Below are 13,877 nucleotides of genomic sequence, written 5' to 3' on the forward strand. Positions count from 1 at the left end.
GCGCAGCTCCAGCCCGACTCCTCTCTGGAGCCCCAGGATTGTGCACCTCCATATCTACCAGCCATGTCCCATCAACATCTCATGCTCCATCGATCCCAGAGGGAAACCTAGATCCCAGATTCCTCTTCCTCCTGCAGTCTCAGAGCCAGTGACCTGAGCACCAACCTAGAGTCTCTTCTCTCCTGGCTGGGCCACATGTAACCAATTTGATTCAACATTCCTAATGAGTCCTAAATCCAGCTTCTCCTCCTTTAGGTTGGACCTCACTATTCCCACCTGGACTGCAGTGATAACACTCTAATTCTGCTAAAAGAGGTCCTGGCCCTTCCTAATTGTTGCATAATAAACTGCTAGTGCATTTGCCTTAGGTATGCAGGGTACCCACAAAGTAGCTCTTGACCTTCCAACTACCCCAGGTCTGCTCACCATTTGCAATTTCGTGGCCATCTCATTTTCATTAGTCAGATGCCTTGAATGCTGATAGATGAATTAAGGTGAGCCCCACCGTGGGTTACACTGTTATGACAAGCTACATCTGTCACATCTATATTAGGCTGTGTATCTCAAGGCTGCCTGGAAGCATAGAAAGTGCATCCTCCGTCATCCACTCTTGTGACAGAAGACCAGCAAAGACACATGGATCCACCTAAAGAACCAGCTCGAGGAGACTGCCCTCAGACCTTGCTGCTACTCAGTGCAGCCCTTGGACTGACAGCATTGGCATCACCCAGGAGCTTGCTGTAAATGAGGAATCCTGGATGGAGATGCCGCTCCGTCTTAACTGAGATTCTGCATTTCTAACGAGCTCCCAGGTGATGCTGGTGTTGATGGTCCACAGTTCACACTCTGAGTGGCAAGGTTCCAAGAGACAGGGTGCCACATCTTTATTCTTCCTCTGCACTTCAGGGAGAGGACCACATTTCATCCCCTTGTGTCCCCAGTATCTAACATCAAGCCTGGCACACAGCTCTGATGCAAGGAGTACTTATGCCTTAAAGAAAGACTGAATGAACACACCTCTTTCAGAAAGCTTTGCTAAGAGAAATGCAACCAGTGTGACACCTTGCTCCATCTCCCCGTAGAGCATTCTGATCTAGGCATGAGACACATCCAAGGAATCAGGGCTCCTCTGGCCCATGAACACTGTTACGAATGTGAGCTCAGACTTATGGTCCTAATTATATACAGGGAGAAAAGTGGACAGGAGAACACTCACTTGTGCTTTTTTCTTTTTTGATGGACAAGGTAAATTATCTCTGCCTATAAATTCACATTACAATCCAACATGTAGTTTTAAATCTGAAAGTAATGAAATAGATATTACAATTCCACTCATGGTTTTAAATATGAAAGTCACAATGCAGGAGAAATGGTATGAATGTGCACTACCTGTTTCGAGTAATCATTCTGTAAATGTTTCAAGGATTAACATACTTCGAAAGAGATGGTCTATTGAAATAGTTACTAACATGGACAAATGAAGCATACTAAATTAGTAAAATTCTTTGTTTTTTTCTGGGATATCACAGTTGGCCCAACACCCTATCCCCTCATTTTAGCCACGATGAGTAGCCAAAGGGGAAGAAAAATATTTTGGCCTTCTTGCTAATAAAAATGGAGAGCTGCAGTACTGCTGTTTGAGAGGGGGAAAGTTGGTGAAGCGGGTTGTGTGTGTGTATTTGTGGGTGCATAGAGGGAACTGCAAAAGGGTAAGGAGGTAGATAGAGTGCCTCTGTGTTGGGGTTAGGGGGCAGATACCAAACACCTCTACCCAATTCATATGCAGATACCATAAGTAGAGAGACCCTGAATATAAGGGGAGGCAATAACAAATTTTTTTTATACTCTCTATTTGATGTACAATGATTAAATAGCTGGATCTGGGCCTTAGAAGAGAGTTCTATATGGAAGAATACATAATAGAAGTCATTCATGGCCACCGCAGACATTGCCTAGAGAGACTGTGTTGGGTAAGTATCAGACCAAGGATAGTCTTAGAGAACACAACATTTAAAAGGAGGGTAGATGAACAGAGGTCTATGCACAAAGGAAAGGTGGCAGAAAGCGATGTCATGGAAACCAGGGAAGGAGAAAGTAACAAGGAGAGTACATCTACAGAAGATCAGGACTGGAAGATTCTGCTGGATTTGGCAGGTACACGGGTTAGCGACTGTATGCAGAGCTAAAGCCAGAAAAAGGAGGGCATGAGAGATCATGATTTTAGACAAGAGGCTCACAAAGAGAATCACATGAAAACCAAGACAAGTATTAACATCATAAAAAGCAAAAAATACCCCCAATCATAGTATCCTGTAATACCTATTTTGAATATAATTTGCATAGGCATATAATATTAATAGAAAATATTCATGTAACCAAAATTTTTAATATAAATACATTGGGAAAATAAGAAAGGGAAGCAGTGGAAATGCTAATATAAAAGAATTAAGTCCTTATTTACTATAATAGGAAGTCAACTGATAATACCTAAAATTTGGTTAATAAAAAATAAGAGGGGGGAGAGGTGGAGCAGGAAATTGCTGTATTTTGTTATAAGCCTTATACTACGACTTAACATGTAAAAACTATATGTTATGTGTTATTTTAATAACACAAAAATTTAAAAATAGAGAAAAAGAATAAATACAAAGATTGGCAAAGAGGAAACAAAAAACGACAGCACACATGAATATTCATTTATAAACTTTAAAATTATGTCTTTGGTGTGTGTGGGCGGAGGGGGGAGGGGCAAAGACTATAACGGACCGTGAGGACTTTGGGATGCTGGTGATGTTCGGACTCACACTCGGGGAAGGGCGTGGGGCGGCGGGGGGGGCCCCGGGTGGTTTACACAAGTGCGTGCCCTTCGTGAAAATGCATGTTTACTTATGACCTGTGTACTTTTCTATATTTTCACTCTATTTTAATAAACGTTAATTAAAAAGGTATTTCCTGCAATTAAGAAAGCCCCATAAACTGAAGGAAAAAAATAAGAGTTATTAAAATATAGTAACAAATGGAGCTAATATGTAATCTTCAAAAGTGGGTTTAGAGTGATAAAATTTTTAAAAAAACTATTAATGTTATAATTTACTGGTTAATATCACCATTTCCTTCCCTCTAACTGGTGAGAAAAATCACACTCTTGTTATCCAGACTGACTACCAAAATAGTAACTTTTAACATATATTTAACCCTTCTTTAGTAAACACATATTTTTAACTTAAAAAAAGCAAAGGGTGTTGTAGTAGGATTTCTCTGATAAAATGAATCACCAAGGATTATGATTTTCTCCTGGGCAGTCTACAAAGTTTACCTGCATTATAGTCCTTTGCACCATCAAAGGTGAAAAAGATTTTTTTTTAACAGGTAAATGTTTTTATCTACTGTAAACTGGGTAAAAATATGATTACTGAACCCATCAGTAACTAGTTAAAACTATAAATTATTAAGTATGTAATAAGAGGCTGAAGGGTAGAGTACTAAAGTTTAAGAATTTAGAGCTAAACGATTCTTGGGGAAACAGGATCCAAGATATGGCCACTTGGATGGGTTGCTCCTATGAAATAAGATGAGAGCAAAGAAGTTTAAGTCCAAAGTATTGGATGTGCCATCTACCTAAAACCAAGTGTTCAAGAACAGTAGATCTAGAGTGGGGAGGAAGATATACATAGTCGGTTGCTGAAGTCCACCATGAATGTGGGGGAATGGCTAGGAAGTTGGTAAACAGCGGTAACGAGGACAGGTCTTCTGTCTGCAACATCACAGAACTGTTGTATCAAGGAGTCAATATACAGGTAAAGAGCTTCAAAAACTGTAAAGCAATATAAACCTATAAACTATCACAATCATCACTGACCCTCAACTTCCTTACTCTGTCAAAAGGGGACAGCAAAGCCCTCATCATCGCCCACTCATTATGTGCCTCTATACTTACTTGGATTAAAATGGAGCTAAAGAAGAACAAACTCTACCACCATGGTATCAGCCCTCAATACCTCCCACTACCCCTGCTCTGAGCACTCACCATGTGCTAAGCCCCATTCTAAGTATGCGACCAACATGATTTCATTTAGTTCTCACTGTAACCCTAGGAAGCAGGGACTTTATTTTCTCCACTTTACGAAGAAATTGAAGCATGAGAGGCAAAATGAACTTCTCAAGGGCACAACGCAAGTGAATGGTGGAGCTGGGTCTTGAACACAAGTGATACTGGCCTCCTGAGTTTTGATGAGGATGAAGAGAAGACGATGATGATAGCAGGTAATATTCGTACATATACACCTTCCTATGAGCCGGGGGCTCTATGAATACAATCTTCCTAACAACCCTAGGGGGAAGGTGCTCTTGTTATTTGCATTCTGCAGATGAAGAAACTGGAGCACAGAGAAGGTAAATAACTTGTCCAAGGTCACACACCTAGGGAAGGCAGAGGTGGATTTGAACCTGCAGCTCGCATCCTGGCTCTTGCTCTCAAGCATTTGCTGTATTAAATGATAAAGCACAGCTCCTTACTCCTCTGTTGTTCCTTCCTTTCTAATAATAAGTTCTTTTTATTGGAAAGATTTGCTCTTTTATGAAATATGTATGCCAATAACTTTGATCAGTTCATTATCATTTTTTTGCCAAATCTTGAATCAACCCAAACCAGACAGGTTTTTGTAGTTTTTTCTTTTTTAACTTAAAAATTTCCCCAAGACATTGGAGCTAATAAAAAATAAAAAGAGAAAATAAAATTCACAAACACAAGCACTACTGTCATTAATTTCTTTACTATATGTAAATTTTTAAATATAATACTATGTAAACTGTTTTATCTTCCTTTTTCACTTAACATTATGTCATAGAATTTTTTGATGTTTTCATGTATTCTTTAGATAGATCACTTTAATAGATTCAAAGCCTCCCAATGGGTTGACAGAGCACAGTCTATTTAACAATTCCCCTGCAGTTAGATAGTTAGGCTGTTTCCATGTACTGCCATTGTCCTTATCATTATAAAGAACACTTCACTGCATATTTTTGTGCCTGAAGATTTTTTTCATACTGAAGCTTCTTTAGGTTAGAATTCCAGGAACAGAACTATGGAATCAAGGGAATAAACATTTTAAGACTCTAGAGATAACCTGGATACTTTCAAAAAGGGCTAAATCAAATTAGATGTCCATCTGTAATATATGAACATGTGTAATTTCACTGCATATTACCAGCACTGTGTGTGTGTGTGTGTGTGTCTGTGTGTGTGTGTAGGCGTTTTAATCTTTGATATTTTGTTTCACTAAAAATATACGCAGCTATTATTCTGAATTTCTCTTTTATTATTAGTGAATTTAAATCTCTTTCCAAATGTTTGTTCAGTAAGTATATTTCCTTTTTAAGATATTTAAATTTTTTCTTAATTTGTACGGAACTCATTATTTTCCAATGTGAAAACGGTTTTATTGTTCATCTTCATATGGAGATTACATAGCCTACAAGCTGATGCACTAACACGTTGCTAGCCTCTTTTTCTGAACCCCAATCCTGTACACTGCTTAAAAAAAAGAGAAAGTTGATGAATCTGAGAAAGTAACAGCAAACACATGGGAAACCCTGGAGAGACAGAGACTGGCTGGGTCCTGGTTTGGTGGAGAAGAGCAACCCACGATGGAGACGTATAAGGGACCAAGGTTCACAGATGGGCTGAGAAAAGCTGTTTAGTTGTGCCTTTTTTTTCTTCCACACACTGCTCTATACACCACTTGCCATTAACGTGGAGAGACTGAAACACAGCAGTGCCAGCCCAGTGCAAGCCAGGGACCAGGCAGGTACCGCCTGGGGGCAGAGGGCCTGGCCAGCCCTCCACCTGCTGGATGACTACTCAGGAAGATGGGACTGGAAGAAAGCAGTGCCTGGCAGAGATAAGAAAGGTTTCCTGAGGAGCCAGGCCACTTGGCGGTGGTGGTGGTGGTGGTGGTGGGAGGAGGCAGTGGCAAGGTGTTTCCAAAAGGTAAGCTCCCCTTGTGGCCCAAACTCACCAGGAGGGGCACAGTTGGTACTGGGCTTGCTTTAGACCCTCTCACCAAGTACGCATTACCAGTCAAGAAGCCAATATCCCCGGGGGAGTAGGAGCCAAGAAGGACAAAATTAAGACATCTGAAAAGTGCAACCATAATGAAAGAAACAAATTGAACAGCCTATGTGAAAAAGAATTAAAGGGACATGTGGAGGAAAACTTGATTTCATAATACGTATCCTCAGGAAGATGAGCGGGAAAAACCAAGGGAATGGTGAGATCCCCTGGGTAGCAGTATAAGTGAGGAAGAAAAATAGCGTGAGGACTGAGCCTGGAATTGCTCTCATAGGGAAGGAAAGGCGAGAATGATTCTGCAAAGGAGACGAGGAAGCTGCATCTGGTAGCTTAAGGGTTGTGAAATTCTGGAAGCCTGCCGAAGAAAGCATTTGAAGAAGGAAGAGAGATCAACTGCGTTAGTGTAACAGATAGGCTGAGAAACCTGAGGGCTGACAGCTGTCCCCTGGATGTGGCAATACAGACCCTGACAACAGCACGCTCAGGAGGCTGGCGGAGATGAGCCCAGAGGGCGTGGGTTCCAAAGAGGACAGGAAGAGGGGAAGTGGAGACTGTGCAGCAAGATGCTTCTCCCAAAGAGTCAGCCCTGAAGAGCAGCAGAGGAATGGGGTGGGGACTGGGCTGGGGGCGGGGGGAGTGTACATAAATTATTTGTGCACAGTTTGTAAAGCTTGAGAACTTTCAAAAAACAAGAGCAATGATAAATGCATTTGTAATATAATACAGCTATACAGGTAAACTTTAACCCATGGTGATTATAAGGGAAGCTCCACTTGCCTTTTTATTGGAAAACTAGTCCTAATACTCTACTCCAAAGATATTCTTTATTTCGTCTGTGGTTCTTTTCTTGGGGCTCTGGACACCCTTGGGGATCTAACTGAGAGTTTTGAACCCTCTACCCAGAATAGGTACATAGCCACATACACAAATTTTTTTCATGATATTTCAGGTAATCTCACAATCTTCTGAAGCCTAAAAATAGATCCTTCTTAGAAATTCTAAATTGTCCACCATGGCATGGGATTCCGGTCTTGTCTCTCAATACTGCATACAACTAGGTAAGTGTATCTCTTTGAAAAGCTTTATTAGTTTTCTATCAACTCCTTCCCTATTCTTATTATCCCTTCTGTCCCTTCCAGATGTTCAAATCTCTGGTATTGTTTTAGGCAAGACCTTCATGTGATCAGCTGAGGTCTCTCTGGCCTTCTCTCGGGGGCACCTCTGTGCATGTCGCCTCTCCTTCTACCAAAGCTACCAATGAGGTGTACGTTGGACACACTCCCTTACCTTTACCAGCCTCACTATTCTCAAAGCCACCGCTTTCTCCCTAAAAAGGAGCATGAAAGTTGTGGTGGGATGAATAGTGTCCCCCCCCACAATTCATGTTGAAAAAGAACCTCAGAATGTGATCTCGTTTGGAAATAGGGTCTCTGTAGAAATAATTAGTTAGGCTGAAGTCATATTAGATTAGTGTGGGCCCTGAATCCAATGACTAATATTCTTCTAAGAAAAGGAGCCGACAAACAGAGACATGAGGGAAGGAGGTGAAGTAGGTGAAGAGGGAGGCACAGGTTAGAATTATGCAGCCACGAGCCAAGGAATGCCAGGAACCAGAAGCTGAAAGAGGCAAGGAAAGATTCTTCACTGAGCCTTTAGAGGGAGCATGGCCCCGCCAACACCTTGATTTCAGACTTCTAGCCTCCATTACTGAAGAGAATCAATTTCTGTTGTTTGAAGACACCAAGCATGTAGTAATTTGGTAGAATAGCCCCAGGTAACGAATCCAGCAGTCTTATGTAGAAAGACTAAGGCAACGTGGAGAACAGTACGACGAACGCTTCCCAGGGCACTTAACTGGCTTCTACTAACCCTCTTCCAGTTTCAGTTCAGGAAGCACTAAGTAAGGCTGTCATGTCTCAGCCTGTCCCTCCTCAGGACAGTGGCGTCCAGCCCTCTGGTCAGAAGTCATCCTTTCCTCATGTGTAGAAGTTTTCAATTCAAATCTCTCCATCTTTTCTTTAGCAGAGTGTGGCTTTTGTGTCATGATTAAAAATGTTTTCTCCACCCCCAAGCTTATAAAAATATTTACCATACTTTCTTTTTAGTGCTTTTATGGTTTTACTTTTTCAATAATAGCGACGATACGATCACGATGCTGACGGCAGCTATACTCACAGCACTCGTATGTGCCAGGCACCATTCTCTGCCCTTTACATATATTAACTTACTTACTCTTCACAACAATCTTGTGAGGTACTAATAATATCAGCCCTGTTTTACGAAACTGAAGAACAGAAGTGGTCAGTAATTTGCTCAGGTCATATAGCTAGTGATTGGCAGAGGTAGTAAGCAAAGGCTGTCTAACCCCAGAATCTATGCTCTTACCTACAACATGATTCTGCTTCTCAAGCCATTTCAATTTAAATATTTATCCAGGGACTTCCCTGGCGGTCCAGTGGTTAAGACTCTGTGCTTCCACTGCAGGGGGCACAGGTTCAATCCCTGGTCGGGGAACTAAAGATCCCGCACGCCAGGTGGCACGGCCAAATAAATAAATAAATAAATAAATAAATAAATAAATATCTTATCCATTTGAATTTATTTTGGTTTAAGGAGTGAAGCAGAGCCTTCATTTTGGGTCCCAAATGCTTGGCCAACTATTTCAATACATATTGAATATTTTATTTTATCCCACAGATTTAAAATGCCATCCTTAACATGAACTAAATTCTCATACTTGAGTCTGTTTCTGAATCCTCTCTCCTGTCCCATTTCATTCCTGTAGCAGATGTTAACTCTTAATATAATAAGGATATTATTAGCTTTTTATCTTTTCTATTTGTTACAAATATTTCATCACATGTTTTTTCCATGAAGTCATAAAAATTCCTTCACGTTTTTTTTTTCTTGCTTCAAAGTTCAGGAAATATGGTAAATACCCACTTGTACTGCTAATTTTTCTAGGAGATGAAAAAATATTTAGCATATATTTAGCCCATTTGGAATTCATTTTGTGTATCATAAAATAATCTAAGTATATTTTTTGAGCCTGGATGTTTAGAGGGATTTCATTTTAATCAGTATAAACAGCCCTGCAGTCCCTCACTTCCTAACTAAACCAATGCCACACCACCAACTTCATGTAATGACGTCTAAATCTCTAACCCACATCTCTAATCACTTCAGTGATAGAGCACTTTTGTTTCATTCTCTTTCCTCAGCCTATTTCTCACTTCCACCATGGTCCATGGACTGCATCAAGCAGAGTGTGACTGTGGGGGACCACCACTAGCCCCTGAAGAGAGCTGACGTTTTCTCACATGGAGGAGCAGCGATTCTAATCTCCACAAAGAGAAAAGTATAACTATCCTCTTCCCCAACACTAACCTTGAGGTCCTTGGCCAAGTCTCCCCAAAATCTTGGCTGAAAGCACAAGGCGTTGGCCCTTTGAATCCTGGAGGTCTTCAAAGCAGGAAGGAATAGGATTGCCTCAGGTCCAGTTACAAACACTTCCAGGAGGGCTGGAGGCCAGGAATGAGGCCATTTCCCTCCTCCCTGGCTTGGCCAAGTCCCCCCTCCACTTGGAGCTCTCTAAAGAACCTGCTCTGTTTCCTGGTCTGATAACCCTGACCCTTGGCTTCCCCACACCTCAGTTATCAGAGAGACGTAGGCAGTTTAACATTGTCTTTTTCACTCCTTCACCAAAAAAAGAAAAAATTTCTTCACGTGTGGAAAAGGCATGCACAGGTTTTAGGTTAAATAGGTTAGACTTCAAGTCCTGGCTTGACTGCTCGTTAGCTGTGAAAGATCAACTTTATTAGTTCATCTTGCTGAGCCTCAGATACTTCAGCAGTAAAATGGAGATAGTATCTACTTCACAGAGACAGAATTTGTATACAATATATCCATTCCCTCTGCTCTTCTCTCTCAGGTAAGCCCAGCCACCACTTGCTCCAGGACTTCAATCTGGTTGGCAACCTGCCCCACTGCCCATCAACACCACCTCCCTCCTTCCCCAAATAGAAATCCACACAAAGAACAACATAGGAAAGAATACATATTGTATGACATTCAAGAGAAAGCAAAACTGAACTGTGATGACAGAAATCAGATAGTAGTTGCGTGGGTGAGGGGAAAGGGTGGTGGTTCAGTTGACTGGACAGGGGTATAATAGAACTTTCTCTGGTGATGAAAATGTTCCATATCTTTTTTGGGAAGTAGTTACATAAGAATACTTAATGGTCAAAACACATCAAACTTACACTTAAGATCTGTGCATTTTATTATATGTAAATTATACCCCAATTTGAAGAAAAAAAACTTTGTTAGATATAGTTCAAATGCACATTAATATGATGGGGAAATGTGCTTTTTAATATAAATCTTCCCATAGACTTCAAGGCTTGGTTCACACAAAAAACAGACATGCCTAAATGTGATTCTTATCTCTGGTTCCTACTAGATATATGACTGGTCAAGTTATATAACCTCTCTGGGTCTCATATTCATACATTGTAAAATGAGGACTATTTAGTACCCACCTCAAATACTGTATGCCCTATAAAAGATAATCCATGTTAAGTGCCAAGAACATAGTAAGCACTGGATGTATGCTAATCCCCTTTCCTTCCTCTTCCATTTATAAACAGCAAATGGGGTGCAATAATGCAATACTTAAATTTTTCCCAAAATGACTGAAAGTTATCTAAGAAGAAGGAAGAAGAGGAGGAAGGGGAGGAGGAGGGGGGATGGGGGAAGAGCAGAAAAAGATAAAAAGAAAAGGAAAAAGAAAAAAAATGAACACATCAACATTAGAAATTATCCCAAGGAAAGAAGCATGAATGTACACAAGGATTTGTCTACAAGGATATTCATGGCACTATTAACAACAGTAGAAAACTGGAAAATCAAACAGGGACTAATTATACAGAAATATGAAAATTTGTTTTATGATAGATTAATAAAAGTGTGTACAATCCAGACATGAATATAAATATCTATTATAGAACAGTGTTCTTGAGTTATACTAATCTATGCATTAGTCAAAATTAGGACATAGAGACAAAAGGCAGTAAATGATAAAGGCAGTATATCCACCCATTCTCCTATTACAAATAGTGAGAAAAACAATTTATAGTTAATTTATCATGTGTCTGTATTAAAATGAATATGAATTTACATACACACAATAAAAAAATTAAAATGGCAGTAATCACATCTATAAAGAAGTAGAAAAAGAATAGATAAAAAGAGAATTTTAAAGCAAACTGAAATAGAATGAGGTCAGGTAGTGTGAAACATAAGAATATCAGAGTTTTTTTGAAAGACACCTGTTACCAAACTTGCAGAGTCAAATTCAGTAAAATTATTTTAGCCAAGATAAAAATATTCCAGACAATCTATCAACTGTCTCAGTTCACACTGACCAGCAGTGAGAAAACATGATGGCAGACACAAATATGCCACGAAGCTAAATATGACTGAGACCACACCAGCCATCAAGACCTTCCTTCAGTGATGATTTAACCACTCTGGAGTGATTCTACCCACACCTGCCAGAGAGCAAACACCTCCATCAGTATTTTGTGACACTTCTGGAGAAAGCTATTAACAGGGCCTAATATAAACTGACAAATTATCTCACTGTGGCTATTTCTCCATCTGAATACCCGAAAGTTCTCTATCATAAGGTGCTAAAGATGATCATTTGACCTGAGCAAGTCACTGGTTATCTAGTTCTTACGTTCTGAGTAATATTTCCCCAAATCCAAATATAAAAATTAAGCTAACAGCCATACCATCTGACATCTTTATAGCACCTTATGTTTTTGTAGGTGCTCTGTTTATAAGCAGTATTTTGTCTAACAGGAATGATTCTTGGTGTTCCTGTGTGTGGCAGGGATGCTGAGGGAAGAAGTCTTAAGAATACAGATGCCATCCTTGATTGTTTCTAAAGATACTGAACTTTTATAAAAACTAATTTCAAACTCATCAAAATATTAGTGCTCAGATGAAATACTATTGTATGAAAGGAGGTTTGGTTCATATTCTGAATTTGAGGAACAAAAGAATTACAGGAAAAAAGAAATCAACATATTAGCTGGCCATGAATTTAAACTAAATCCTAATAATTTTCTCTAGGTAGGAAACGACTCAATTTTCACTTAAGTTAAAAATGATGTAAGTTAAATACTCTGCTAAAACAGGTAGAGGATTAGAAAATTTTCAATGGGAATTAGAACACAGTTTTGCTATGGGTGAAAATTCTTATGATTAGATTTGCCGGAAGGAGTTTAAAACTGTGAATATGATCACTAAAATATGTTTGGAAACTCTATTTAAGATAAAAATTAAATGAAAGCATCTTAATTTATGCTGGGAGAAGTTTTGGGGTTTTTTTTAAAACTTTTTTCCTTTTCTCAAAATACATCTCTATGCATTCAGAACAAGCTTTGTGAAAGGAAAAAAAAAGAATTTATTTCAAGTGTAAAATGGAATATATTACCAATGCAAATTATTTACATTCTCCCTGAGATTTTAGAACAGGCTTCACAAGGCTTTCTTAGTAAAGAAAGGTCTTTTAAAAAATTACAGTTGAGATAAACAAGAGACAAGCACTTTGCAATCTCTGCACCATCCTCAGTGGTTCAGCAACACACCGAGATCTGTTCAGAGCCTCATCAGTGCCCTTTGCCAAGGCACTAAGTGCGGAAGAGAAAGAGCCATCACAATGGTGAACAGGACAAGTACTAGATGGCCAGAGGACTGTGCAAACAGATTGGCTAGGGTTCCTATCCTCTCTAGGATGTAAAACTCTGCTATGCTTCCATGCACGTTTTAAGTGATCTTCACTCTATAAAATTCAAGTCCCTTCTTTCTATAATGGATGGTTAATGTACAACAGTTAAAAAGGGGAAATAAAAAAAACAAGGAAAAGAAAAGTAATTGAAGGGGTCAACAATGCTCCTGTAAGTAGGCATATGGTTCTACTTGAAGCCACAGAATTTTAAGTGAACTGCCCAGAACCTGAACTTTAAAGCAATTTAGTGAATTACATAGCTGGATTTGCAAGAACATGCAAACAGGTTGAGGGCTGGGGCTACGAAACCAGAAACCAGACAAGGTAAACTTTGGAACAGCTGGAGTACATCTATAATAAGCCATAAGAGTAGTGAGGTATTATCATATATTACATGTTATTTGTTTTTTCATAATTCCAAATTCATCACTTTAAATAATATATATGTTGATTATTGCAAATAAAGTATTAAATTTTCAAGCCCCTGGACTTTGTAACCTATAAGCTCCTATACACCCTATCTTTAAACATTCTCTTCACCCACAATAAAACCCACAAGGTCTTATATATTTAATACTATTGGATGTCAAACATAGGGGCTTCAAGTCTCCCATAGTTTCTGAAAGGATATAGTATTTTTTGTACTGTTAAGAATCAACCAGTCCTGACTTCATCCCAGATGAAGACCATCTCATTAAACAGTGCAAAGAAAATGTTAGTCTTCATTTCTATATTGTTCAAACAATCTGAAAGTATGCAGTAAATGACTGTTCAACGAGTGGATAAATGAGTATGGGAGTTAATCCAGCTATTGCACTGAGATAACCAAAGTTATAAATAACACAAGCATCACTCTATTAAGTTTCTGCAAGCTGACTATACATATGTAAACCACATATCAGATTTTCATAACTGAGTCACAGTAATATTCAGTCTATGATTACACAAACATATTTGACATTGGAATGCCATTATTAATATGTAACTAAGAATATTCAACTATACAAA

General features: G+C 39.3%; 1 protein-coding gene across 5 annotated transcripts in view; it reads right to left on the reverse strand.

Annotated features, from left to right (window-relative positions):
- The window catches only part of TTC27 (tetratricopeptide repeat domain 27), a 177,008-nt gene that overhangs the window by 10,975 nt on the left and 152,156 nt on the right, over positions 1-13,877 (reverse strand). The window lies entirely within an intron of this gene.

This window comes from Lagenorhynchus albirostris, chromosome 13 (genome assembly GCF_949774975.1).
Source record: "Lagenorhynchus albirostris chromosome 13, mLagAlb1.1, whole genome shotgun sequence".
In the NCBI taxonomy this organism is placed as follows: domain Eukaryota; kingdom Metazoa; phylum Chordata; class Mammalia; order Artiodactyla; family Delphinidae; genus Lagenorhynchus; species Lagenorhynchus albirostris.